The following is a 12,162-nucleotide window of genomic DNA, read 5'->3' on the forward strand; positions in this document are numbered from 1 at the left end:
GAGCCCTTGCTAGTCTTATTTGTTATAGCAGGTTTTTTTTTTTTTTTATTGTTACCAATTTCTGGGAATTTTAAAAGGAATTGTTATGCCTAAGTAGGGACAGTTTTGCTTATTTTATGTTGCTTATGCATTTCATTTATTCTTTTTGCCTTACCAGATGGGACAGAACCTCTAGAATGGGATAGGAACCTCCCGTGTTACAGTGAATAGAAGTGATGAGAGTGGACATTTTGCCTTGTTTCCTTGTATACCTGCTTTACTGAGCATTTTTTTTTTATCATTAATGATGCTGAATTTTGTAAAATGCTTTTCCTGAATCCACTGATTTAATCATTTGGTTTTTCTCTATTATTCAGGTAATATGCTAGATTATATTGGTTGATTTTGAGATGTCTAACTATCTAGGGCTTCTGAGATAAAACTCACTTGGTTATGATATATATTATTCTTTTTATATATTGCTGGATTTGATTTGCTTTGTTTGGTTAAGGATTGTTTTGCCTATGTTTATGTAGGAACTTAATTTTTTGTAATGCCTTTGTTAGTTTTGGTATTAGGGTTACACCATATCTAAAATAAGCTGGGAGCTTCCTCCTTTATCTTCTTAAAGATTTATGTAACATTGGTATTATTACTTCTTTAGCTGTTTGATAGAGTTCACCAATGAAACAATCTGAGTTTGGTGTTTTCTTTGCGGTGAAGGGTTTTTTGTTTTTTGGGTTTTTTTTCCATTTGCTCTTCATCTTTATTTATTCATTACGGTGAAACGTTTATTAATTCCTCTGAGAACACTTTTTTTTCCCCCCTGCTAACAAGTCTCTGATTTTCCACTAGGGAATTATCCCTTTTCACAGTCTTTTGCTGCAGGTGGGTCTTCCTCCATCTCAAGAATGGGTCCAGTGAGCACATTGTACACCTGTAGTTGTGGCTGTTTCAGGGAATGTTATGTGATCCACGGAGATCCATGGGGTGCAATGATGCTTTCTCTTGGAGTACTGGGATAAAGTTCCTTCATATTCCTATTGGGTACAAACCTCCAAAGATTAGTAGTTATGGCCGCTGCAGCTAGTTTTTCCATCACATGTAACATGGAGCCAAATCTAAGTTGTTGCTCCTTCCATCTTTCTGATGTTGCAAGAATTCTTATTTTAGGGCGCCTGGGTGGCTCAGTGGGTTAAGCCGCTGCCTTCGGCTCAGGTCATGATCTCAGGGTCCTGGGATCGAGGCCCGCATTGGGCTCTCTGCTCATCGGGGAGCCTGCTTCCTCCTCTCTCTCTGCCTGCCTCTCCATCTACTTGTGATCTCTCTCTGTCAAATAAATAAATAAAATATTTTTTAAAAAAAATTCTTATTTTATCATTTCTTTTCTGCTTAGGCATTCTTTTGGGGTAGGTCTGCTGGCAATAAATTCACTTACTTTTTAAAAATTGAAGTATAGGGGCGCCTGGGTGGCTCCGTCATTAAGCGCCAAGCTTTCCCAGGTGTCCTAGGATTGAGCCCCATATCTGGGACCCCATATCGGAACAGAGAGAGCCTGCTTCTTCCTCCCCGACTCCCCCTGCTTGTGCTCCCTCTCTCACTGTATCTCTCTCTGTCAAATAAATAAAATCCCCAAAAAATAAAAAATAAAAAATAAAATTGAAGTATAGTTGACACACAATATTTCGTTAGTTTCAGGTGCACAACATAGTGATTCAATATCTAATCTATTTGTTATGCTGCACTCACCACAAGTGTAGCTATGATCTGTCACCATGAATTCACTTAGAAAGTGAATTTTATTCCTAATCAGTATTTTCACCAGACATATGTAGGATTCCGCATTGGTGGTTCTTTCAGTGCTTGAAAAATGTGTCTCTTCCTTCCTGCTTCTTATTTTCAGGTAAGAAATCCAAATCCACTGCCATTCAACTTGTTTTTCCCTCTAGGTAAAGGTGTCATTTCTCTTGCTGTTTTTAAGAATTGTTTCCTTTGTCTTTAGTTTTCAGAAGTTTGATTATTATAGGTGTTGGCTTGGATTTTTTTTTTAATCATTTGGGGTTCACTCAACTTCTTAAATCTGTAGATTTATGTATTTGGTCAAATTTGGGGGCATTGTCAATCATACTTCTACAAATACTTTTTCAGCCCCACACTCTTCTTCCTGTTCTTCTTGACCCCCAATAATAGGAATGTTAGATATTTTGTCATAGTCCCACAGGTCCTTGAGGCTCTGTTCTCCCCCTTCTTCCCTGACCCTGAGTTGATTTTCTGTTGTTCAGATTTAATTTCTATAATTCTATTTTCAACTTCACTATATTTTTCTTCTGTTTCCTCCATTCTACTGCTAAGTCCATCCATTATGTTTTCTATTTTATTTATTGTATTTTTTGTTATTGTATTTATTTTTTTGTTATTGTATTTATTTATTTTTTGTTATTGTATTTTTCAGTTCAACTATAACTTCCATCTGTTTCTTCTTTGTATCTTCTATTTATTTGCTGGGACTTTCTATTTTTCATTTATTTCAAGAATATTTATAATTGTTCACTGAAACATTTTTATGATGACTGCTTTAAAATTCTTGTCAGATAACTCCAACATCTGTGTCAGTGTCTTTATATTTTCTCTCAAGTTGAGGCTTTTCAGGTTCTTGGTATGATTGATTTTTTATTGTATCTTGGACATTTTAGGTATTATGTGACCTTGGGTCTTACTTCAATCTTTTGTAGAGGTGTTATTGCTATTAATTCCTAATTTTATTCTGTCATGGTAATAAGACATTGAAAAATATTTTTTTCAGAAAAATTTTTAAAATTTTATTTTGTTTATTTGAGAGAGACAGAGATAGCAACAGAGATAGCAAGAGAGAGCATGAGTGGAGAGGGGAGGGAGAAGCAGGCTCCCTGCTGAGCCTGGAACCTGATATGGGGCTTGATCCCAGGACTCTGGGATCATGACCTAAGCCGAAGGTAGGCGCTTAGCCAACTGAGCCACCCAGGTGCCCGAATCTTTCAAAATTTGGAAATATTTTTATAGTTCACCATGTGGTCTTAGTGAACATCCCATGTGTTAATGAAGATCAGTGCATTCTATGGATAATGGGTGTACTGCTCTGTAAATGTCAGGTCAAGGTGGGCGATAGTGTCACTCAACTCTTTATATTCTTATATTCTGACTTTTGGTATAGACATTTAATCAATTATAAAGAAAGTGATTTAAAATATTGCAATTATGCTCCAGTTTTGTCTATTTTTCCCTTTAGTTGTTTTTACTTCATGTATTTTGAAGCTTTGTAATTAGGCACATATAAATCTGTATTATGCCTTCCTGAAGTATTGATCTTTTATCATTATAAAAGCATATTTTATCTGAAGACTAATGTTGCATGACATGTATATTTATTTCATTCTTTTACTCTCAAGGTTTTTTTGTGTGTGTTTAAAATACATTTCTTAGAGACAGCATATAATCATATAATTGGGTCTTACTTTTTTTTTTTTTTAAGAGAGAGAGGGTGAGAGAGTGCATGTGTAAGTGTGGATCGAGGGGCAGAGAGAGAGGGAGAGAGAGAACCGTAAGCAGGCTGCGTGCCCAGCACAGAGCCAGAGGTGGGGCTGGAACTCATGACCCTGAGATCATGACCTGAATTGAAATCAAGAGTTAGATGTCCAACCGACTAAGCCACCCAGTTGCCCCCTAGGGTCTTGCTTAAAAAAAAAAATCTAGTTTTGACAATTACTATCGTTGAATTGTAGTATTTAGTATATTTACATTTAATTTATGATTAAGGTCTGCTTTTTGCTATTTGTTTTCTACTACTCTCATTTGGTTTTTGTGTCAGTTCCTCTCTTGACTTCTTTTGGGTTAACATCTTTTATTATTCCACTTTAGCTCCTCTGTTCACTTTTAGGCTATATTGCTCTACCATAATTTTTAGTGGCATCTCCAGGAATTAGGAACTACATCTTTATCAGCTACTTAGAGTTAATATTACACTATTTTCATTACAACTGTATAGTTTCATTTACCAACCCAATTTTTTGTGCTTTTAATGTTACAAATCTCACAATATAGCATTATAAATTTTTTTTTAGATTTTATTTATTTATTTGACAGAGAGAGATCACAAGCAGGCAGAGAGAGAGAGAGAGAGGAGGAAGCAGGCTCTCTGCCAAGCAGAGAGCCCGATACGGGACTCAATTCCAGGACCCTGGGATCATGACCTGAGCCGAAGGCAGAGGCTTAGCCTACTGAGCCACCCAGGTGCCCCTATAATTTTTGTTTTAAAGAAGAACAGCTTTTAGAGAAATTATAAAATATAATTTTACATACTTCTCTATGAATTTGCCATTACTGGTGATCATTTCCAGGCTATAGATCTGATGCACAAAATTTGTACTATCTCTTTTAAGCTCCATATTGAAACATCCCATTATTTGATATCTTACCTACATGTTATCTCAAAGTTAAGATGTTCAAAACCAAACTCTCTCTTCCACCTCAAAACATCTACTTTCTTACTAGCCTTCTCTATTATGGAAACTCACATTTTCTCATACCAGAAGCCAGAAACTTCAAATCATTGATTCCTCATTTTATTTTTCTTACTTGCTGCCCTCTTTGTTTTTCTTTAAAAAGGATGTTGTTAAAAAGGAAGCCTTTCTATTCCAGCCATTTTTCTTCCTTCTTTGTACTTTAACTTGAACATGAATAATTTACCCACATAAGATGCATGAGCAGCACAATAAAGATCATATATATTGTTTCACATTAACTTTACTTCTAGCCACAATCCTAAATTCCTCTTATACTATGTTCAATAAATTGTCCCTAACTGAAATCAAGAGAGTTATTTGTGGTGTCAGCACAGATCCTGAAAGCCTTAGGGCACACTAGTCTGATTCTAGCCAGGTAGCTTTATCTCCACAGTCAAGGTTGTTTCTGTTGACTATTCTCTTTATTTATGATGACAACTAAGGTTCATTGAAGTTTTTTTTTAAAATTAACATACAATGTATTATAATGTATAACATATAATGCATTATTATTAGGGGTACAGGTCTGTGAATCCCCAGGTTTACACACTTCACAGCACTCACTATAGCACATACCCTCCCCAATGTCCATAACCCAACTACCCTTTCCCTATCCCCCTACCCCCAGCAACCCTCAGTTTGTTTTGTGAGATTGACTTATTTCGCTAAGCATGATACGCTCTAGTTCCATCCATGTTGTCGCAAATGGCAAGATTTCATTTCTTTTGATGGCTGCATCGTATTCCATTGTGTATATATACCACATCTTCTTTATCCACTTATCTGTTGATGGACATCTAGGTTCTTTCCATAGTTTGGCTATTGTAGACATTGCTGCTATAAACATTCGGGTGCATGTGCCCCTTCAAATCACTACATTCGTATCTTTAAGGGTAAATACCCAGTAGTGCAATTGCTGGGTCGTAGGGTGCTCTATTTTCAACTTTTTGAGGAACCTCCATGTTGTTTTCCAGAGTGGCTGCACCAGCTTGCATTCCCACCAACAGTGTAGGAGTGTTTCCCTTTCTCTGCATCCTCACCAGCATCTGTCATTTCCTGACTTGTTAATTTTAGCCATTCTGACTGGTGTGAGGTGATATCTCATTGTGGTTTTGATTTGTATTTCCCTGATGCTGAGTGATGTGGAGCACTTTTTCGTGTGTCTTTTGGCCATCTGGATGTCTTCTTTGCAGAAATGTCTGTTCTTCATGTCCTCTGCCCATTTCTTGATTGGATTCTTTATTCTTTGGGTGTTGAGTTTGCTAAGCTCTTCATAGATTCTGGATACTAGCCCTTTATCTGATATGTCATTTGCAAATATCTTCACCCATTCTGTCAGTTGTCTTTTGGTTTTGTTAACTGTTTCCTTTGCTGGGAAAAAGCTTTTGATCTTGATGAAGTCCCAATAGTTCATTTTTGCCCTTGCTTCCCTTGCCTCCTTGAAATTTCTAAGAAGCAGATATTACTTTGTATTTATTTTGATGCTGTGGGAATTTTACTGAGCTGATTCCCATGGTGTTTAGATTTCATTAAAAAGGGAGGTGACAACTTCTTGGCCATAGTCCTCCTGTTTTTTTTTTTTTTTTTAAGATTTTATTTATTTATTTGACAGACAGAGATAACAGGTAGGCAGAGAGGCAGGCAGAGAAAGGAAGGGAAGCAGGCTCCCCGCTGAGGAGAGCCTGACGTGGGGCTCGATCCCAGGACCCCGGGATCACGACCCGAGCTGAAGGCAGAAGCTTCAACCCACTGAGCCACCCAGGCGCCCCAGTCCTTCTGTTTTAAAGGCACCACTCAAAACATTTCTTATTGGTTACTGAAATAACATAAAAGTATAATATTTCCATTGAGGAAAAAAGTCTAAACAGTGTGAACATGTGGAGGAAGCAGTGAAATCTTCCCTCCTGTGTCAGCCCACTCCTGCTTGCCCCTCTCGTCCCCAGGGCTAAGTAGTAGGAACAATTTGCTATCTACCCTTTAGGTGTTTTCCTGTGCATATAAAATTGATATGCTAACACATGTGCATGTGTGTGTATAACATATGTTTATCTCTTTATAGATTTATTTAGTTTTGAGAGAGAGAAGGCAAGCTGGGGGGAGTAGAGGGAGAGAAGATCCTCAAGGAGACTCCCTGCTGAGCGTGGAGCTTGACACAGGACTTGAAGCCACGACCCTGAGATCATGACATGAGCTGGAGTCAAGACGACTGACCCATAATATACTTTAAAAAAGGAATCATACTATATACTTTGTTCTGCAACTTGCTTTTTCCAACTTATTATTTGGAACTAGAGATTCACAGAAAGTTGCAAAAAGTACTAAGGGGCCCTGTGTATCCTTCACTCTGTTTCCCCCAGTGGTAGTATCTTACTTAACTATAGTACAGTACCAAACCAGGAAAGTGACATTGGTACAACCTAGGGCTTACTACAATTTCATAGTTTTACGTGCACTCACTTGTTAGTGTGTATATTTTCCTACGGAATTTTGTCACGTGTGGAATTGTGTAACCACCACAATCAAGGTACGGAATTGTGCTATCACCATAGGGCTTCTCACACTCTCCATTTATAACTCCAGTCTCCACTTCCCAACCCCTGTCAACCACTCATCTATTCTTCACTTCCAGAAGGTTTTTATTTCAAGAGTGTTATATAAATGGGATTATGTTGGCTTGTTTCACTCAGCGTAATTCCTTGAGAGCCACTGGAATTGTTGCAGCTACCGACAGTCTGAACTTGCTTGTTCTTCACTCACCAATGTATCATGGGCCTTCCCTGTCAGTCTATATAGATACTTCTTTTTGCTTAAAAAAAAAAATGCATAGTATTGTAGAGAATGGATATATCCATTAAGTATTTAATATCTTTCATTATGGATAATTAGTTATTTCTGATTTTTTTCCAATCTCAAATGATGCTGTCATGTGTATCTGTGTGCAGGCATACTCACATAGCTGCATTTCCCAGGCACAGGTCCCACCAAGTGGAACTCCTGTATCAATGCCTGGCACTGGTACTGGAAGATAATCTTCCAGTCAGAAGGTAGTACTGAACGTTTTTTCCTGATTACAAAAATAATATCCTTCCAGATCTCCATGTCTGCACAGTTATTGTTTTCTTTGTAGGGAATTACACTGAGAAACTACTGAGTGACTACTATGACTGGCACTATTTTTAGGTACTGGGAGAATAGTGAAATAAGATAGTGTTATAAATTTTTCTCACAAAAACCTTTTTTTCACTTTCTCATCTGGTTTTAATATACATACTTTGAAAGATTTACATAGGGATGCCTGGGTGGCTCAGTCAGTTAAGCATCTGACTCTCGATCTTGGCTCAGGTCATCATCTGAGGATTGTGGGATCCAGTCCCGTGATGGCTTCCATGCTCAGTGGGGAGTCTGCTTGGGATCATCTCTCTCCCTCCCCCATCCCCTGTTCTCTCTCTCTTAATTAAATAAATCTTTAAAAAAGAAAGATTCCTGTAGTATATAACATATAAAGCAAAACACAGAAGATCCCTTTACTAGTGCCCTGCTGACCCCTCCCCCTTTTCCCAACTGTTTTGGTGTTTCCTTCTAGTCTCCTTTGATGTTTCTATGTATGTTTTTCTCCACAGATTTAAAAGCAATGTGTTTATCACAGAAAACTGAAAAATAATTAAATAGTAAATCCACTTATTTTTTTAAAGATTTATTTATTTTTTTAAGAGAGGAAGAGCGTGTGAGCCCGGGTGGGGAGAATCTAAAAGCAGACCCCCTGCTGAGCCTGGAGCCTGACTGGGGGTTCGATCCCACCACCCATGAGATCATGACCTGAGCTGAAACTGAGTCAGACACTTAACCGACTGAACTGCCCAGGAGTCCCAAAACAAATTCACTTAAAACCACAATATCAGAGCATGGTATCTAAGCAAACACATTTTTTTTATATGACTTAGGATCATACACATGGTTTTGTACCTCACTTTTTCATTTGTCATGAATAATGTTCTGTATCAAAGTTTGGAAGCACTAGTTTTTTTTTAATCAGTATGAGTGAACATCACCAACTCAGTTTTTTTTTTTTTTAAAGATTTTATTTATTTGACAGAGAGAAATCACAAGTAGGCAGAGAGGCAGGCAGAGAGAGAGAGAGAGGAGGAAGCAGGCTCCCTGCTGAGCAGAGAGCCCGATGCGGGACTCGATCCCAGGACCCTGAGATCATGACCTGAGCCGAAGGCAGCGGCTTAACCACTGAACCACCCAGGCACCCCACCAACTCAGTTAATAAAGAAAGATAGTCTAGTCCTCAGTAGGAGAATAAAATGTTTCATTTTAGAAGCAAGAAAGAACATCAGGCCCCTATAAATATTTCAATTAGAAGAGTGTCTTCTAATAATCAGAATAAAATAAGACATTAAACAATAAAGCACAGAATATATCATTGAATGCTTCTAATCAATACTTGACCTATACTACTAGAGTATTAGCAAGAAAGCATGTTTTCCATTTAACTGTTTAACAATGTATCTATAGAGTATAGCTATATCAAATGCTGATTGATACAGATCAGTCTGCAGCTATAATTTACATAGAAACACATCTGTAGAACCTCAACCTTGTACTGCCTTTGATCTCACTCACAAACCAATAAAATAGCACTGAATGTGTACTTCCCAAAGTGGTTTAACAATTCTACCTCTAAAATAGTTCTCTAGTTTTACATAAAATTAAACAGGAAGATATTTATAAAATGTTATTCCACTAGCTCTATATCATGCGTCATCACCCAAGACATCTAGGTTGTTTCAAAACAAGAAACTTAATTTCTTTTATTTATTTATTTATTTATTTATTTACTTGAGAGAGAGAGAGAGTATAAGCAGGGGGAATGGCAGAGGGAGAGAAGAAGGTTCCCCACTGAGAAGGGAGCCTGAAGTGGGACTTGATCCCAGGACCTTGAAACCGTGACCTGAGCTGAAGGCAGATGCTTAACAGACTGAACCACCCAGGCACTCCAAGAAATTTAACTGTATCCACTACAAACACATATGGACCTTTTGGTTTGGGGTTCTGAGGAGTGTTCTCTTCAGTCAGCCACCTCCACCACAACCCCTAAGTTCGACCCCAGTGAGATCACACTCATGTACCTGTGGTGCTCTGGTGCCACATCTGCCCTGGCACCTACGATCAGCCCCCTGGTCTGTCTCTAGAAAAAATGGCTGGTGATGACATCACTAAGGCAACTGGTGATTGGAAGGGTTTGAGGATTACTATGAGATCGACCATTTGGTACAGGTAGGCCCAGACTGAAGGGCTACCTTCTGCCTCTGCCCTGATTATCAAAGCCCTCAAGGAACTGCCAAGAGACAGAAAGAAGCAGGAAAACATTAAGCACAGTGGAAATATCACTTTTGATGAGATTGTCAGCAATGCCCGACAGATGTGGCACCAATCTTTAGCCAGAGAACTGTCTGAAACCATTAGAGAGGTCCTGGGCTGCAATGCTGATGGTTGCTGCCCTCATGACATCATAGATGACATCAATAATGGTGCAGTGGAATGCCCCGCTAGTTAAGAACTACAAAGAAAAACATTTCAATAAAGTATCATTTAACAACCAAAACCAAAACAAAACCCCCAAACCCCCCACACATATGGAATCAAGTGTAATTTGGAGTGTTTTCTAAAAATGAACAGATGGCATAGGACATTTCCTTCCATACATTCTTTTGTAATTTGTCCAGGAAAGAGTTCATAAATGTGATACAGCTCAAAGAGATGGAAACGACATCAGTTTCAGAAGACAGTCCTTTTTTTCTTTTAAAATAAACTCCATCACAGGATATTAGGTTTTGAACTTAATAACCAAAAAAAAAAAGTACCAAAAGCACATTATTTTACTATGTGTAACAAACATCTTCACTTCAAAGTATCTAGAAAGACTAGATGTTAAAATATGGACCTACAATGTTAACTCTAGGTATAGCTGTTTGGAATAAAATGCACAGGGGGAAGGATGGTTATAACTGAAAGTGTCTCCAAAATATGACATTTTGGCAAAATCTCTTATTTTTTGTCTTCCCAACCTAACTAAAGGACAAAATACAGGCATGCTGTACTCCAGAGGTAGGTTAAGAATTTCACTTCTAAAAGTACCGTTTAAAAGTCTTCCTACAAATTTAACCAAGAAAGTATACAAAATATTTATCAATCCTCTGTCATATGAAATCAGAGCACACCCTTTTCTAGTGTATACACCATGTATACAGCAACATTATAGGAAATGTGTATAATTCACTCCCCAGTCTTCTCCATCTACTCAGTGAAAAGTATAGATGAATTATTTTTCAAAGTGGTTCAGTGTTTCTGTTAGAAAGACAATTGAAGAAGAGCAAAATGTTAACCCTTTCTGTATCTACTGTTAAATAGGATGAGCACCTCTAAACATCTAGAAAAGCAACATACTTTAATTAAGGACTGAAGTTTAATCACTATATATACTGCATACAGGAGTGCTGAGTGATAGCACACATCCAGGGAAATGGCTCCAACACACCAGTTCTGGGGAAACCTTTCCTTGCCTCTCATTCATTGTCTTCTCTCCTTCCCTCCAACCCTGGACAAAATATGTGGATGTGAATCCAAAACGTGATGTAGAGGCTGCATTTCCAAAAGTCATTTCCAGATGAAGTGTCTCTTGAGTGAACAAACAAAAAGTTCACAAAACAAGTCTTTTCTCTAATTGTCCTTTTAGCATATGTTGATAGCTTCTCTGCATCTAGAAAGGTCACAGGTCGCCGAAAAGGGCTTCAAGTTTAAAAGGCTGTGGGAAAGGCTTACAGAAACTTATCTACACTATACACACAGGTTTATAGTTGGTAAATCTTCCAAACAGGTGGTCATCACTTCCAAGCAGCCAAAGGAGGCACCTCATAAGTGGCCATTTTTCATCCCCTGTACCAGAATGCCCAGAGGCCTGCTGATGTCCTGGGCCCTTGCACTGCCTGCTTGGGCCCTGGCGGATTCGGAACTGGGAGCTTTCTTTACCATCTCAGTGTGGAGGTAGCCATGAGGGTAGGAGCAGCTGCCACCCACCCCAAGTCAGCCCTGGAAGGCAGGGCAGGCTGTGCCTATGCGTTCTCTCTGGTCCCAGCACTCACCCAACCTCTGGAGCAGATGCTCAACAAATTAGCTGAGTTTGAGCACACAGGTACACATATGTAGTTTGAAAGCTCTAGGTGGGAATCATACCATGTAGGTAGAGTAATGTCTTCGAGATCTTTCCCATGGAGATACTTCAATTTTTATGTATATAGCTATCCAAAAACTTCTTCAAATGCCTTCACTGTAGTCTCTGGAAAAGAGTAACATAATTTAGCTGATTCCCTATAAATGAACATGTGCTGCTTTCCCAAAATCCTCTCAAAAACCCAGCCTTAGGTGCATATCTCTAAATAAATTCCTAAGAGTACAGTGGCCAGTACCAAGATTATGCACAGTGAAACTTGGACATATATTGCCAAATTACTTTTTTAATGAAGTTAACTCATTTTACTTTCCCACCAAAATTCTTCTTTGCCCATATTATCAGCAAAACTGGCTATTGGCTGTCTTAGACAAAAATAGTCTTGGGGCGCCTGGGTGGCTCAGTGGGTTAAGC

General features: G+C 38.5%; 1 pseudogene across 1 annotated transcript; it reads left to right on the forward strand.

The window, feature by feature from the left end:
- Positions 1-8,806: 8,806 nt before the first annotated feature.
- LOC309849288 (large ribosomal subunit protein uL11 pseudogene) lies at positions 8,807-11,852 on the forward strand (annotated as a pseudogene). The gene has a single exon. The product of its transcript is annotated as a large ribosomal subunit protein uL11 pseudogene (transcript).
- Positions 11,853-12,162: the final 310 nt, after the last annotated feature.

The sequence above is a fragment of the Mustela nivalis genome, assembly GCF_964662115.1.
Source record: "Mustela nivalis genome assembly, chromosome: 15".
NCBI classification, from domain to species: Eukaryota; Metazoa; Chordata; class Mammalia; order Carnivora; family Mustelidae; genus Mustela; species Mustela nivalis.